Here is a 16,271-nt window from a genome sequence, read left to right as displayed (position 1 = left end):
ATATACAGTGGGGTGTAGGTATACTGAGGATATATACAGTGGGGTGTAGGTATACTGAGGATATATACAGTGGGGTGTAGGTATACTGAGGATATATACAGTGGGGTGTAGGTATACTGAGGATATATACAGTGGGGTGTAGGTATACTGAGGATATATACAGTGGGGTGTAGGTATACTGAGGATATATACAGTGGGGTGTATGTATACTGAGGATATACAGTGGGGTGTAGGTATACTGAGGATATATACAGTGGGGTGTAGGTATACTGAGGATATATACAGTGGGGTGTAGGTATACTGAGGATATATACAGTGGGGTGTAGGTATACTGAGGATATATACAGTGGGGTGTATGTATACTGAGGATATATACAGTGGGGTGTATGTATACTGAGGATATACAGTGGGGTGTAGGTATACTGAGGATATATACAGTGGGGTGTAGGTATACTGAGGATATATACAGTGGGGTGTAGGTATACTGAGGATATATACAGTGGGGTGTAGGTATACTGAGGATATATACAGTGGGGTGTATGTATACTGAGGATATACAGTGGGGTGTAGGTATACTGAGGATATATACAGTGGGGTGTAGGTATACTGAGGATAGATACAGTGGGGTGTAGGTATACTGAGGATAGATACAGTGGGGTGTAGGTATACTGAGGATATATACAGTGGGGTGTAGGTATACCGAGGATATATACAGTGGGGTGTAGGTATACTGAGGATATATACAGTGGGGTGTAGGTATACTGAGGATAGATACAGTGGGGTGTAGGTATACTGAGGATATATACAGTGGGGTGTATGTATACTGAGGATATATACAGTGGGTTGAAAAGTATATTGGGGTATATACAGTGGGGTGTAGTTATGTCAGGGGTATATATGGTGGGGAGTAGGTATATCTGGGGGGTATATAAGGTGAGGTGTAGGTATATGGGAGGTATACACAGTGGGGTGTAGGTGTAATAGGAGTATATAAGGTGAAGTGTAGGTATAGGGGGGTATGTATATTTGAGGGTATATACGGTGGAGTGTAGGTAAATCAGAGATATATGCAGTGGGGTTGAAAAGTATATTAGGGGTATACACAGTGGGGTGTAGGTATATCAGGGCATATACTGCGGGGTGTATGTATATTTGGGGGTATATACAATGGAGTGTAGGTAAATTGGGGATATATGCAGTGGGGTGTAGGAATATCTGGGGAGTATATACAGTGGGATGTAGGTATATATGGTGAGGGGTAGGTATATGGGGGGTATATCTGGGGAGTATATATGGTGGGGTGTAGGTGTATCTGGAGGTTATACACTGTGGGGTGTAGGAATATCTGGTAGGTATAATACGGTGGGGTGTAGGAATATGGGGAGTATACACAGTGGGGTGTAGGTGTATCGGGGGTATATAAGGTGAGGTGTAGGTATATACGGTGGAGTGTAGGTAAATTGGGCATATATGCAGTGGGGTTGTAGGAATATCTGGGGAGTATATACGGTGGGATGTAGGTATATATGGTGGGGGGTAGGTATATGGGGGTATACACAGTGGGGTGTAGGTGTATCTGGTGGGTATATAAGGTGAGGTGTAGGTGTATCGGGGGTAAATCTGGGGAGTATATATGGTGGGGTGTAGGTGTATCTGGAGGGTATATATGGTGGGGTGTAGGTATATACGGTGAGATGTAGGTATATGGGGGGTATATACGGTGAGGTGTAGGTATATGGGGGATATATACAGTGAGGTGTAGGTATATACGGTGAGGTGTAGCTATATGGGGGTATATACGGTGAGGTGTAGGTATATGGTGGTATATACAGTGAGGTGTAGGTATATCTGGGGGGTATATACGGTGAGGTGTAGCTATATGGGGGGTATATACGGTGAGGTGTAGGCAGGGCCAACTTTAACAAGGGGCAAAAGGGGCAGCTGCCCCGGGCCCAGTTGCTCCTGGGGGGCCCAAGGCAGCTGCCTCTTGAGCCCTGCTGGCCACTGCCCCGAGTATCAGGCTGTCAGCTACACAGGGGGGTGCTGCCATGCCATGCCTGCCGGCACTCCAGGGAGCGTACTGTGAGCTGTGATTTTCTAGGACCTTAGATGACATCATCACCATGTGACCAGTAACCTAGCAATATTACTGGTCACATGGCTATGAGGTCATCACAGGTCCTGTCTACCAGGAGTGTTGCTGCAGGAGAAGTTTCCCATAATTGTGGAGCTTTTTTGAGAAGATTACATCAGGAAAGGTGACAGGGGCTGTAATGCTAATATACTGTAAGCTACTGTATAGTGGGGTGCTATACTGCTCTACTGTATACTATGGGGGTGCTGTATACTGTATGTTGTGAGGTGCTTTATACTGTGGGGGGCTGTATAGTTTGGCGTGCTGTATACCGTGAGGTGCTGTATATTGTGGAGTGCTATACTGCTGTACTGTATAGTGTGGAGGGCTGTATAGTGTGGGGTGCTGTATAGTTTGAGGTGCTGTATTCTGTATAGTTTGGGGTGCTGTATAGTGTATAGTTTGGGGTGCTGTATAGTGTATAGTTTGGGGTGCTGTATACCGTGAGGTGCAGTATACTGTGGGTGCTATACTGCTGTACTGTATAGTGTGGGGGGCTGTATAGTGTGGGGTGCTGTATAGTGTATAGTTTGGGGTGCTGTATACTGTGAGGTGCGGTATTCTGTATATTTTGGGGTTCTGTATACTGTGAGTGCTGTATATTGTGGAGTGCTATACTGCTGTACTGTATAGTGTGGGGTGCTGTATAGTGTATAGTTTGGGTGCTGTATACTGTGAGGTGCTGTATATTGTGGGGTGCTATACTGCTCTACTGTATACTGTGAGGTGTTGTATACTGTATAGTGTGGGGTGCTATACTGCATAGTGTGGGGTGCTGTATACTATAGGGTGCTATACTGCATAGTGTGGGGTGCTGTATACTATAGGGTGCTATACTGCATACTCTGGGGTGCACTGTAACACTAGGGTGAGCCGAGCCCCGGTCTCCTTCCTGCAGAGCGGTGCCCACTTCCAGCCTGAGCCCAGCTGCCCAGAGCACTGATCCTGAGCCGCTGGAGTCTTCTGAACTGGAAGTATTTATATCACTGGACTCTACCAGGTGTGTGGATTTTGTGTGTGTGTATTGTGGTGGAGGCCGTGATTGCCTGCTAGGGTGTGGGAAGGCGGGATCCAGGGGGCCCAAGTAAATTTTTGCCCAGGGTCCAATCAATATTAAAGACGGCCCTGGGTGTAGGTATATGGGGGGTATATATACGGTGAGGTGTAGGTATATGGGGGGTATATATACGGTGAGGTGTAGGTATATGGGGGGTATATATACGGTGAGGTGTAGGTATATGGGGGGTATATATACGGTGAGGTGTAGGTATATGGGGGGTATATATACGGTGAGGTGTATATATACAGTACAGACCAAAAGTTTGGACACCTTCTCATTCAAAGAGTTTTCTTTATTTTCATGACTATGAAGGCATCAAAACTATGAATTAACACATGTGGAATTATATACATAACAAACAAGTGTGAAACAACTGAAAATATGTCATATTCTAGGTTCTTCAAAGTAGCCACCTTTTGCTTTGATTACTGCTTTGCACACTCTTGGCATTCTCTTGATGAGCTTCAAGAGGTAGTCCCCTGAAATGGTCTTCCAACAGTTGACCTGGCCTCCACAGTCACCGGACCTGAACCCAATCGAGATGGTTTGGGGTGAGCTGGACCGCAGAGTGAAGGCAAAAGGGCCAACAAGTGCTAAGCATCTCTGGGAACTCCTTCAAGACTGTTGGAAGACCATTTCAGGGGACTACCTCTTGAAGCTCATCAAGAGAATGCCAAGAGTGTGCAAAGCAGTAATCAAAGCAAAAGGTGGCTACTTTGAAGAACCTAGAATATGACATATTTTCAGTTGTTTCACACTTGTTTGTTATGTATATAATTCCACATGTGTTAATTCATAGTTTTGATGCCTTCATAGTCATGAAAATAAAGAAAACTCTTTGAACGAGAAGGTGTGTCCAAACTTTTGGTCTGTACTGTACGTAAGGTGTAGGTATATGGGGGGTATATATATACAGTGAGGTGTAGGTATATGGGGGGTATATATACGTGAGGTGTAGCTATATGGGGGGTATATACGGTGAGGTGTAGCTATATGGGGGGTATATACGGTGGGGTGTAGCTATATGGGGGGCATATATGGTGAGGTGTAGGTATATGGGGGGTACGGTGAGGTGTAGCTATATGGAGGGTATATACGGTGGGGTGTAGCTATATGGGGGGTATATACGGTGAAGTGTAGCTATATGGTATATACGGTGAGGTGTAGCTATATGGGGGTATTTACGGTGAGGTGTAGCTATATGGGGGGTATATACGGGTGTAGCTATATGGTGGGTATATATACGGTGAGGTGTAGGTATATGGGGGGTATATACGGTGAGCTGAGGTGTAGCTATATGGGGGGTATATACGGTGAGCTGTAGCTATATGGTATATACGGTGAGGTGTAGGTATATGGAGGGTAAATACGGTGAGGTGTAGCTATATGGGGGGTATATACGGTGAGGTGTAGCTATATGGGGGGTATATACGGTGAGGTGTAGCTATATGGGGGGTATATACGGTGAGGTGTAGCTATATGGTGGGTATATATACGGTGAGGTGTAGCTATATGGGGGGTATATACGGTGAGGTGTAGCTATATGGGGGGTATATACGGTGAGGTGTAGCTATATGGGGGGTATATACGGTGAGGTGTAGCTATATGGGGGGTATATACGGTGAGGTGTAGCTATATGGGGGGTATATACGGTGAGGTGTAGCTATATGGGGGGTATATACGGTGAGGTGTAGCTATATGGGGGGTATATACGGTGAGGTGTAGCTATATGGGGGGTATATACGGTGAGGTGTAGCTATATGGGGGGTATATATGGTGAGGTGTAGCTATATGGGCAGGGGCGTAGCTAAAGGCTCATGGGCCCTGGTGCAAGAGTTAGGCTTGGGCCCCCCTTCCCTCAGTGCTTTGTGTGTCTTCTTATGCAGCACAAGTGTCTTTGGGCCCCCTCAGGCTCCTGGGCCCGGTAGCGACTGCTACCTCTGCACCCCCTATAGCTACGCCCCTGTATATGGGGGGTATATACAGTGGGGTGTAGCTATATACGGTGAGGTGTAGCTATATGGGGGGTATATACGGTGAGGTGTAGCTATATGGGGGGTATATATACGGTGAGGTGTAGGTATATGGGGGGTATATACGGTGAGGTGTAGCTATATGGGGGGTATATACGGTGAGGTGTAGCTATATGGGGGGTATATACGGTGAGGTGTAGCTATATGGGGGGTATATACGGTGAGGTGTAGGTATATGGGGGGTATATACGGTGAGGTGTAGGTATATGGGGGGTATATACGGTGAGGTGTAGCTATATGGGGGGTATATACGGTGAGGTGTAGCTATATGGGGGGTATATACGGTGAGGTGTAGCTATATGGGGGGTATATACGGTGAGGTGTAGCTATATTGGGGGTATATACGGTGAGGTGTAGCTATATTGGGGGTATATACGGTGAGGTGTAGCTATATGGGGGGTATATACGGTGAGGTGTAGCTATATGGGGGGTATATACGGTGGGGTGTAGGTATATGGGGGGTATATATACGGTGAGGTGTAGCTATATTGGGGGTATATACGGTGAGGTGTAGCTATATGGGGGGTATATACGGTGAGGTGTAGGTATATGGGGGGTATATATACGGTGAGGTGTAGCTATATTGGGGGTATATACGGTGAGGTGTAGCTATATGGGGGGTATATACGGTGGGGTGTAGCTATATACGGTGAGGTGTAGCTATATTGGGGGTATATACGGTGGGGTGTAGCTATATACGGTGAGGTGTAGCTATATTGGGGGTATATACGGTGAGGTGTAGCTATATGGGGGGTATATACGGTGGGGTGTAGGCACATTGGGGGGGGGGGGGTGTATGAATATATGGGGTGACACATAAAGGCACGTACCGCACAGCAGCCGGACCCTCCCCGGTACCGGCACCGCCGCTCAGGCCTTTGTCTGTCCGTCCCTCCTCTTCTTATCTCTGGCTCATCCCTGGACCACACCAGCCCCCTCCGTCCAGCCGCGGCGCACATCACAGGCTCCGCTAACAGCGAGCCGCGGCCTCCTCGGGACTTCTGGGAAATGTAGTCCCGCCTCCCTGACAACGGCATCTTACCAGTGAGCACTGCGCTCAGATAAAACTACGACTCCCAACTCTTCTGGAGGGGGAGCGCCGTGCTCTGCTGCGCGCTGCATTCTGGTCATTGTAGTCCATTACGCGAACATCCCTATTGTAACCCACATTATCCACTGAAGACCGGACTACAGATCCCAGAGGCGCCCGAGACTGAAGGAATTCTGCCTGTTCTGGATAACGGGACCCAGCGCGGGGATCTGGCGCACAGCTCGTCCATTCATAGCAAGAGCACGGACTGCGGGAGGCGGAGGGCACACACCGTAACCGGGACCCTGCATACAGCTCTGCAGACCTCACCGCCTCTGACAGGAAGTCAATTCAGACAGATCCCTGAGAGGCAGAAGATCCCGTCAATAAGAAGTGATCCATGAAATAACAGGATCCGATCAATATACCAACAGGAGCCAATCACCGATCAGTATACCTCAGGGGAGATCGCCGAACCATATACTAAGGGGGATTGCCGATCCATATACTGAGGGAGATCGTCGATCCATATACCGGGGAGATCACTGATCCATATACTGAGGGAGATCTCCGATCCATATACTGAGGCAGATCACTGATCTATATACTGAGGGAGATCGTCGATCCATATACCGGGGAGATCACTGATCCATATACTGAGGGAGATCTCCGATCCATATACTGAGGCAGATCACCGATCTATATACTGAGGGAGATCGCCGATCTATATACTGAGGGAGATCGCCGATCCATATAGAAGGGCTGGTGGGATTTGCTGATCCATATACCGAGGGGAGATCACAATCCATATACTGAGGGAGATCGCTGATCCATATACTGAGGGAGATCGCCGGTCCATATACTGAGGGAGATCGCCGGTCCATATACTGAGGGAGATCGCCGGTCCATATACTGAGGGAGATCGCCGGTCCATATACCGAGGGAGATCACCAATCAATATACCGAGGAGGAGATCGCTGATCCATATACCGGGGTGGAGAGAGCCGATCTTTATACTGAGGAGAGATCGCTGATCCATATACTGAGTGAAATCGACGATCAATATACCGAGGAGGAGAGCACTGATCCATATACTGAGGGAGATCGCCGGTCCATATACTGAGGGAGATCGCCGGTCCATATACTGAGGGAGATCGCCGGTCCATATACTGAGGGAGATCGCCGGTCCATATACTGAGGGAGATCGCCGGTCCATATACTGAGGGAGATCGCCGGTCCATATACCGAGGGAGATCACCAATCAATATACCGAGGAGGAGATCGCTGATCCATATACCGGGGTGGAGAGAGCCGATCTTTATACTGAGGAGAGATCGCTGATCCATATACTGAGTGAAATCGACGATCAATATACCGAGGAGGAGAGCACTGATCCATATACTGAGGGAGATCGCCGGTCCATATACTGAGGGGAGATCACAATCCATATACTGAGGGAGATCGCTGATCCATATACTGAGGGAGATCGCCGGTCCATATACTGAGGGAGATCGCCGGTCCATATACTGAGGGAGATCGCCGGTCCATATACTGAGGGAGATCGCCGGTCCATATACCGAGGGAGATCACCAATCAATATACCGAGGAGGAGATCGCTGATCCATATACCGGGGTGGAGAGAGCCGATCTTTATACTGAGGAGAGATCGCTGATCCATATACTGAGTGAAATCGACGATCAATATACCGAGGAGGAGAGCACTGATCCATATACTGAGGGAGATCGCCGGTCCATATACTGAGGGAGATCGCCGGTCCATATACTGAGGGAGATCGCCGGTCCATATACTGAGGGAGATCGCCGGTCCATATACTGAGGGAGATCGCCGGTCCATATACTGAGGGAGATCGCCGTCCATATACTAAGGGAGATCGCCGTCCATATACTGAGGGAGATCGCCTGTCCATATACTGAGGGAGATCGCCGGTCCATATACTGAGGGAGATCGCCGGTCCATATACCGGGGTGGAGAGAGCCGATCTTTATACTGAGGGAGATCGCCGTCCATATACTGAGGGAGATCGCCGGTCCATATACCGGGGTGGAGAGAGCCGATCTTTATACTGAGGGAGATCGCCGTCCATATACTGAGGGAGATCGCCGTCCATATACTGAGGGAGATCGCCGTCCATATACTGAGGGAGATCGCCGGTCCATATACTGAGGGAGATCGCCGTCCATATACTGAGGGAGATCGCCGGTCCATATACCGGGGTGGAGAGAGCCGATCTTTATACTGGGGGGAGATCGACTATCCATATACTGAGGGAGATCGCCGGTCCATATACTGAGGGAGATCGCCGTCCATATACTGAGGGAGATCGCCGGTCCATATACCGGGGTGGAGAGAGCCGATCTTTATACTGAGGGAGATCGCCGGTCCATATACTGAGGGAGATCGCCGGTCCATATACTGAGGGAGATCGCCGTCCATATACTGAGGGAGATCGCCGTCCATATACTGAGGAAGATCGCCGTCCATATACTGAGGGAGATCGCCGTCCATATACTGAGGGAGATCGCCGGTCCATATACTGAGGGAGATCGCCGGTCCATATACTGAGGGAGAGCGCCGTCCATATACTGAGGGAGATCGCCGGTCCATATACTGAGGGAGATCGCCGTCCATATACTGAGGGAGATCGCCGGTCCATATACTGAGGGAGATCGCCGGTCCATATACTGAGGGAGAGCGCCGTCCATATACTGAGGGAGATCGCCGTCCATATACTGAGGGAGATCGCCGGTCCATATACCGGGGTGGAGAGAGCCGATCTTTATACTGGGGGGAGATCGACTATCCATTTGTGGTCATGGCTACGGCCAAGAGATATTCGAAGAACCCTAGGGAGAGAAACAACGGGAACAACCTAACCCAGCTCGGCGTGTCTTAGCTTACCTGACTAAATGGCTTGTTGTGTGCCCTAAGCCATGATCGTGGGTAGGCCTATAAGTGGGCATACCCTGTGGAAATGAGAAGATAAGGGAGGGAGGGTGGGGCACCTGAGAACCCACGCCTGTGAGTGAGGCTGTGGCTCGTATATGAAGAGCCTCTGCCCCTCCCACAAATGCAGGCTGACTAATCAGCCTTACCAACATATCAAGGGGGAGAGCACGAACCATATACTGAGGGGGATCACCGATCCATATACCGGGGGGGAGATCGCTGATTCATATACCGGGGGGGAGATCGCTGATTCATATACCGAGGGGGACATTGCCGATCCATATACCGAGGGGAATTGCCGATCCATATACCGAGAGGGAGATCGCCGATCCATATACCAAGAGAGAGATCACCGATCCATATACCGAGGGGGATCACAGATCCATATACTGAGGGAGATCGCCGGTCCATATACTGAGGGTAGATCACGATCCATATCCCGGGGGGGAGATCACTGATTCATATACCGAGGGGAGTACACGATCCATATACTGAGGAAGATCGTCGATCCATATACTGAGAGGGAGAGCGCTGATCCATATACTGAGGGGGAGAGCGCTGATCCATATACTGAGGGGGAGAGCGCTGATCCATATACTGAGGGGGAGAGCGCTGATCCATATACTGAGGGGGAGAGCGCTGATCCATATACTGAGGGGGAGAGCGCTGATCCATATACTGAGGGGGAGAGCGCTGATCCATATACTGAGGGGGAGAGCACTGATCCATATACTGAGGGAGATTGCCGGTCCATATACTGAGGGAGATCGCCGTCCATATACTGAGGGAGATTGCCGTCCATATACTGAGGGAGATCGCCGGTCCATATACTGAGGGAGATCGCCGGTCCATATACCGGGGTGGAGAGAGCCGATCTTTATACTGAGGGAGATCGCCGTCCATATACTGAGGGAGATCGCCGTCCATATACTGAGGGAGATCGCCGTCCAAATACTGAGGGAGATCGCCGTCCATATACTGAGGGAGATCGCCGGTCCATATACCGGGGTGGAGAGAGCCGATCTTTATACTGAGGGAGATCGCCGTCTATATACTGAGGGAGATCGCCGGTCCATATACTGAGGGAGATCGCCGGTCCATATACTGAGGGAGATCGCCGGTCCATATACTGAGGGAGATCGCCGTCCATATACTGAGGGAGATCGCCGTCCATCTACTGAGGGAGATCGCCGTCCATATACTGAGGGAGATCGCCGGTCCATATACTGAGGGAGATCGCCGGTCCATATACTGAGGGAGATCGCCGTCCATATACTGAGGGAGATCGCCGGTCCATATACTGAGGGAGATCGCCGTCCATATACTGAGGGAGAGCGCCGTCCATATACTGAGGGAGATCGCCGTCCATATACTGAGTGAGATCGCCGGTCCATATACCGGGGTGGAGAGAGCCGATCTTTATACTGGGGGGAGATCGACTATCCATTTGTGGTCATGGCTACGGCCAAGAGATATTCGAAGAACCCTAGGGAGAGAAACAACGGGAACAACCTAACCCAGCTAGGCGTGTCTTAGCTTACCTGACTAAATGGCTTGTTGTGTGCCCTAAGCCATGATCGTGGGTAGGCCTATAAGTGGGCATACCCTGTGGAAATGAGAAGATAAGGGAGGGAGGGTGGGGCACCTGAGAACCCACGCCTGTGAGTGAGGCTGTGGCTCGTATATGAAGAGCCTCTGCCCCTCCCACAAATGCAGGCTGACTAATCAGCCTTACCAACATATCAAGGGGGAGAGCACGAACCATATACTGAGGGGGATCACCGATCCATATACCGGGGGGGAGATCGCTGATTCATATACCGAGGGGGACATTGCCGATCCATATACCGAGGGGAATTGCCGATCCATATACCGAGAGGGAGATCGCCGATCCATATACCAAGAGAGAGATCACCGATCCATATACCGAGAGGGAGAGCGCTGATCCATATACAGAGAGGGAGATCGACGATCCATATACCGAGGGGGATCACAGATCCATATACTGAGGGAGATCGCCGGTCCATATACTGAGGGAGATCGCCGGTCCATATACTGAGGGTAGATCACGATCCATATCCCGGGGGGGAGATCACTGATTCATATACCGAGGGGAGTACACGATCCATATACTGAGGAAGATCGTCGATCCATATACTGAGAGGGAGAGCGCTGATCCATATACTGAGGGGGAGAGCGCTGATCCATATACTGAGGGGGAGAGCGCTGATCCATATACTGAGGGGGAGAGCGCTGATCCATATACTGAGGGGGAGAGCGCTGATCCATATACTGAGGGAGATCGCCGGTCCATATACTGAGGGAGATCACCGGTCCATATACTGAGGGAGATCGCCGGTCCATATACTGAGGGAGATCGCCGGTCCATATACTGAGGGAGATCGCCGGTCCATATACTGAGGGAGAGCGCTGGTCCATATGCCGGGGTGGAGAGAGCCGATCCTTATACTGAGGAGAGATCACGATCCATATACGGAGAGGGAGAGCATTGATCCATATACTGAGTGAGATCGCCGATCCATATACTGAGTGAGATCGCCGATCCATATACTGAGTGAGATCGCCGGTCCATATACTGAGTGAGATCGCCGGTCCATATACTGAGTGAGATCGCCGGTCCATATACTGAGTGAGATCGCCGGTCCATATACTGAGTGAGATCGCCGGTCCATATACTGAGTGAGATCGCCGGTCCATATACTGAGGGAGATCGCCGGTCCATATACTGAGGGAGATCGCCGTCCATATACTGAGGGAGATCGCCGGTCCATATACTGAGGGAGATCGCCGTCCATATACTGAGGGAGATCGCCGGTCCATATACTGAGGGAGATCGCCGGTCCATATACTGAGGGAGATCGCCGGTCCATATACTGAGGGAGATCGCCGTCCATATACTGAGGGAGATCGCCGTTCCATATACTGAGGGAGATCGCCGGTCCATATACTGAGGGAGATCGCCGGTCCATATACTGAGGGAGATCGCCGGTCCATATACTGAGGGAGATCGCCGGTCCATATACCGGGGTGGAGAGAGCCGATCTTTATACTGAGGGAGATCGCCGTCCATATACTGAGGGAGATCGCCGTCCATATACTGAGGGAGATCGCCGTCCATATACTGAGGGAGATCGCCGTCCATATACTGAGGGAGATCGCCGGTCCATATACTGAGGGAGATCGCCGGTCCATATACTGAGGGAGATCGCCGGTCCATATACTGAGGGAGATCGCCGGTCCATATACTGAGGGAGATCGCCGGTCCATATACTGAGGGAGATCGACGTCCATATACTGAGGGAGATCGCCGGTCCATATACTGAGGGAGATCGCCGGTCCATATACTGAGGGAGATCGCCGGTCCATATACTGAGGGAGATCGCCGGTCCATATACTGAGGGAGATCGCCGGTCCATATACTGAGGGAGATCGACGTCCATATACTGAGGGAGATCGCCGGTCCATATACTGAGGGAGATCGCCGGTCCATATACTGAGGGAGATCGCCGGTCCATATACCGGGGTGGAGAGAGCCGATCTTTATACTGAGGGAGATCGCCGTCCATATACTGAGGGAGATCGCCGTCCATATACTGAGGGAGATCGCCGTCCATATACTGAGGGAGATCGCCGGTCCATATACTGAGGGAGATCGCCGTCCATTTACTGAGGGAGATCGCCGGTCCATATACTGAGGGAGAGCGCCGTCCATATACTGAGGGAGAGCGCTGATCCATATACTGAGGGGGAGAGCGCTGATCCATATACTGAGGGGGAGAGCGCTGATCCATATACTGAGGGGGAGAGCGCTGATCCATATACTGAGGGAGATCGCCGGTCCATATACTGAGGGAGATCGCCGGTCCATATACTGAGGGAGATCGCCGGTCCATATACTGAGGGAGATCGCCGGTCCATATACTGAGGGAGATCGCCGGTCCATATACTGAGGGAGAGCGCTGGTCCATATGCCGGGGTGGAGAGAGCCGATCCTTATACTGAGAAGAGATCACGATCCATATACGGAGAGGGAGAGCATTGATCCATATACTGAGTGAGATCGCCGATCCATATACTGAGTGAGATCGCCGATCCATATACTGAGTGAGATCGCCGGTCCATATACTGAGTGAGATCGCCGGTCCATATACTGAGTGAGATCGCCGGTCCATATACTGAGTGAGATCGCCGGTCCATATACTGAGGGAGATCGCCGGTCCATATACTGAGGGAGATCGCCGTCCATATACTGAGGGAGATCGCCGTCCATATACTGAGGGAGATCGCCGGTCCATATACTGAGGGAGATCGCCGTCCATATACTGAGGGAGATCGCCGGTCCATATACTGAGGGAGATCGCCGGTCCATATACTGAGGGAGATCGCCGGTCCATATACTGAGGGAGATCGCCGTCCATATACTGAGGGAGATCGCCGTTCCATATACTGAGGGAGATCGCCGGTCCATATACTGAGGGAGATCGCCGGTCCATATACTGAGGGAGATCGCCGGTCCATATACTGAGGGAGATCGCCGGTCCATATACCGGGGTGGAGAGAGCCGATCTTTATACTGAGGGAGATCGCCGTCCATATACTGAGGGAGATCGCCGTCCATATACTGAGGGAGATCGCCGTCCATATACTGAGGGAGATCGCCGTCCATATACTGAGGGAGATCGCCGGTCCATATACTGAGGGAGATCGCCGGTCCATATACTGAGGGAGATCGCCGGTCCATATACTGAGGGAGATCGCCGGTCCATATACTGAGGGAGATCGCCGGTCCATATACTGAGGGAGATCGCCGGTCCATATACTGAGGGAGATCGCCGGTCCATATACTGAGGGAGATCGCCGGTCCATATACCGGGGTGGAGAGAGCCGATCTTTATACTGAGGGAGATCGCCGTCCATATACTGAGGGAGATCGCCGTCCATATACTGAGGGAGATCGCCGTCCATATACTGAGGGAGATCGCCGGTCCATATACTGAGGGAGATCGCCGTCCATTTACTGAGGGAGATCGCCGGTCCATATACTGAGGGAGAGCGCCGTCCATATACTGAGGGAGATCGCCGTCCATATACTGAGGGAGATCGCCGTCCATATACTGAGGGAGATCGCCGTCCATATACTGAGGGAGATCGCCGTCCATATACTGAGGGAGATCGCCGGTCCATATACTGAGGGAGATCGCCGTCCATATACTGAGGGAGATCGCCGGTCCATATACTGAGGGAGATCGCCGGTCCATATACTGAGGGAGATCGCCGGTCCATATGCCGGGGTGGAGAGAGCCGATCTTTATACTGAGGGAGATCGCCGTCCATATACTGAGGGAGATCGCCGTCCATATACTGAGGGAGATCGCGTCCATATACTGAGGGAGATCGCCGTCCATATACTGAGGGAGATCGCCGGTCCATATACTGAGGGAGATCGCCGTCCATTTACTGAGGGAGATCGCCGGTCCATATACTGAGGGAGAGCGCCGTCCATATACTGAGGGAGATCGCCGTCCATATACTGAGGGAGATCGCCGGTCCATATACTGAGGGAGATCGCCGTCCATATACTGAGGGAGATCGCCGGTCCATATACTGAGGGAGATCGCAGTCCATTTACTGAGGGAGATCGCCGGTCCATATACTGAGGGAGATCGCAGTCCATTTACTGAGGGAGATCGCCGGTCCATATACTGAGGGAGAGCGCCGTCCATATACTGAGGGAGATCGCCGTCCATATACTGAGGGAGATCGCCGGTCCATATACTGAGGGAGATCGCCGTCCATATACTGAGGGAGATCGCCGTCCATATACTTAGGGAGATCGCCGGTCCATATACTGAGGGAGATCGCCGTCCATATACTGAGGGAGATCGCCGGTCCATATACCGGGGTGGAGAGAGCCGATCTTTATACTGGGGGGAGATCGACTATCCATTTGTGGTCATGGCTACGGCCAAGAGATATTCGAAGAACCCTAGGGAGAGAAACAACGGGAACAACCTAACCCAGCTCGGCGTGTCTTAGCTTACCTGACTAAATGGCTTGTTGTGTGCCCTAAGCCATGATCGTGGGTAGGCCTATAAGTGGGCATACCCTGTGGAAATGAGAAGATAAGGGAGGGAGGGTGGGGCACCTGAGTACCCACGCCTGTGAGTGAGGCTGTGGCTCGTATATGAAGAGCCTCCGCCCCTCCCACAAATGCAGGCTGACTAATCAGCCTTACCAACATATCAAGGGGGAGAGCACGAACCATATACTGAGGGGGATCACCGATCCATATACCGGGGGGGAGATCGCTGATTCATATACCGGGGGGGAGATCGCTGATTCATATACCGAGGGGGACATTGCCGATCCATATACCGAGGGGAATTGCCGATCCATATACCGAGAGGGAGATCGCCGATCCATATACCAAGAGAGAGATCACCGATCCATATACCGAGGGGGATCACAGATCCATATACTGAGGGAGATCGCCGGTCCATATACTGAGGGTAGATCACGATCCATATCCCGGGGGGGAGATCACTGATTCATATACCGAGGGGAGTACACGATCCATATACTGAGGAAGATCGTCGATCCATATACTGAGAGGGAGAGCGCTGATCCATATACTGAGGGGGAGAGCGCTGATCCATATACTGAGGGGGAGAGCGCTGATCCATATACTGAGGGGGAGAGCGCTGATCCATATACTGAGGGGGAGAGCGCTGATCCATATACTGAGGGGGAGAGCGCTGATCCATATACTGAGGGGGAGAGCGCTGATCCATATACTGAGGGGGAGAGCGCTGATCCATATACTGAGGGGGAGAGCACTGATCCATATACTGAGGGAGATCGCCGGTCCATATACTGAGGGAGATCACCGGTCCATATACTGAGGGAGATCGCCGGTCCATATACTGAAGGAGATCGCCGGTCCATATACTGAGGGAGATCGCCGGTCCATATACTGAGGGAGATCGCCGGTCCATATACTGAGGGAGATCGCCGGTCCATATACC

The 16,271-nt window shown here is 51.1% G+C and overlaps 1 protein-coding gene across 2 annotated transcripts in view; it reads right to left on the bottom strand.

The window, feature by feature from the left end:
• Nucleotides 1-6,200, bottom strand: part of ST3GAL2 (ST3 beta-galactoside alpha-2,3-sialyltransferase 2) — a 33,383-nt gene extending 27,183 nt beyond the window's left edge. For both annotated transcript variants that reach the window (XM_040409666.1, XM_040409665.1), the window contains exon 1: nucleotides 6,058-6,200. The gene's annotated coding sequence lies outside the window, so the exon portion shown is untranslated. The remainder of the gene's footprint in view (nucleotides 1-6,057) is intronic.
• Between the last annotated feature and the right edge of the window lie 10,071 nt (nucleotides 6,201-16,271).

Source organism: Bufo bufo, chromosome 10 (genome assembly GCF_905171765.1).
Source record: "Bufo bufo chromosome 10, aBufBuf1.1, whole genome shotgun sequence".
Lineage (NCBI taxonomy): Eukaryota > Metazoa > Chordata > Amphibia > Anura > Bufonidae > Bufo > Bufo bufo.
This window is presented reverse-complemented; position numbering and strand designations above follow the sequence as displayed.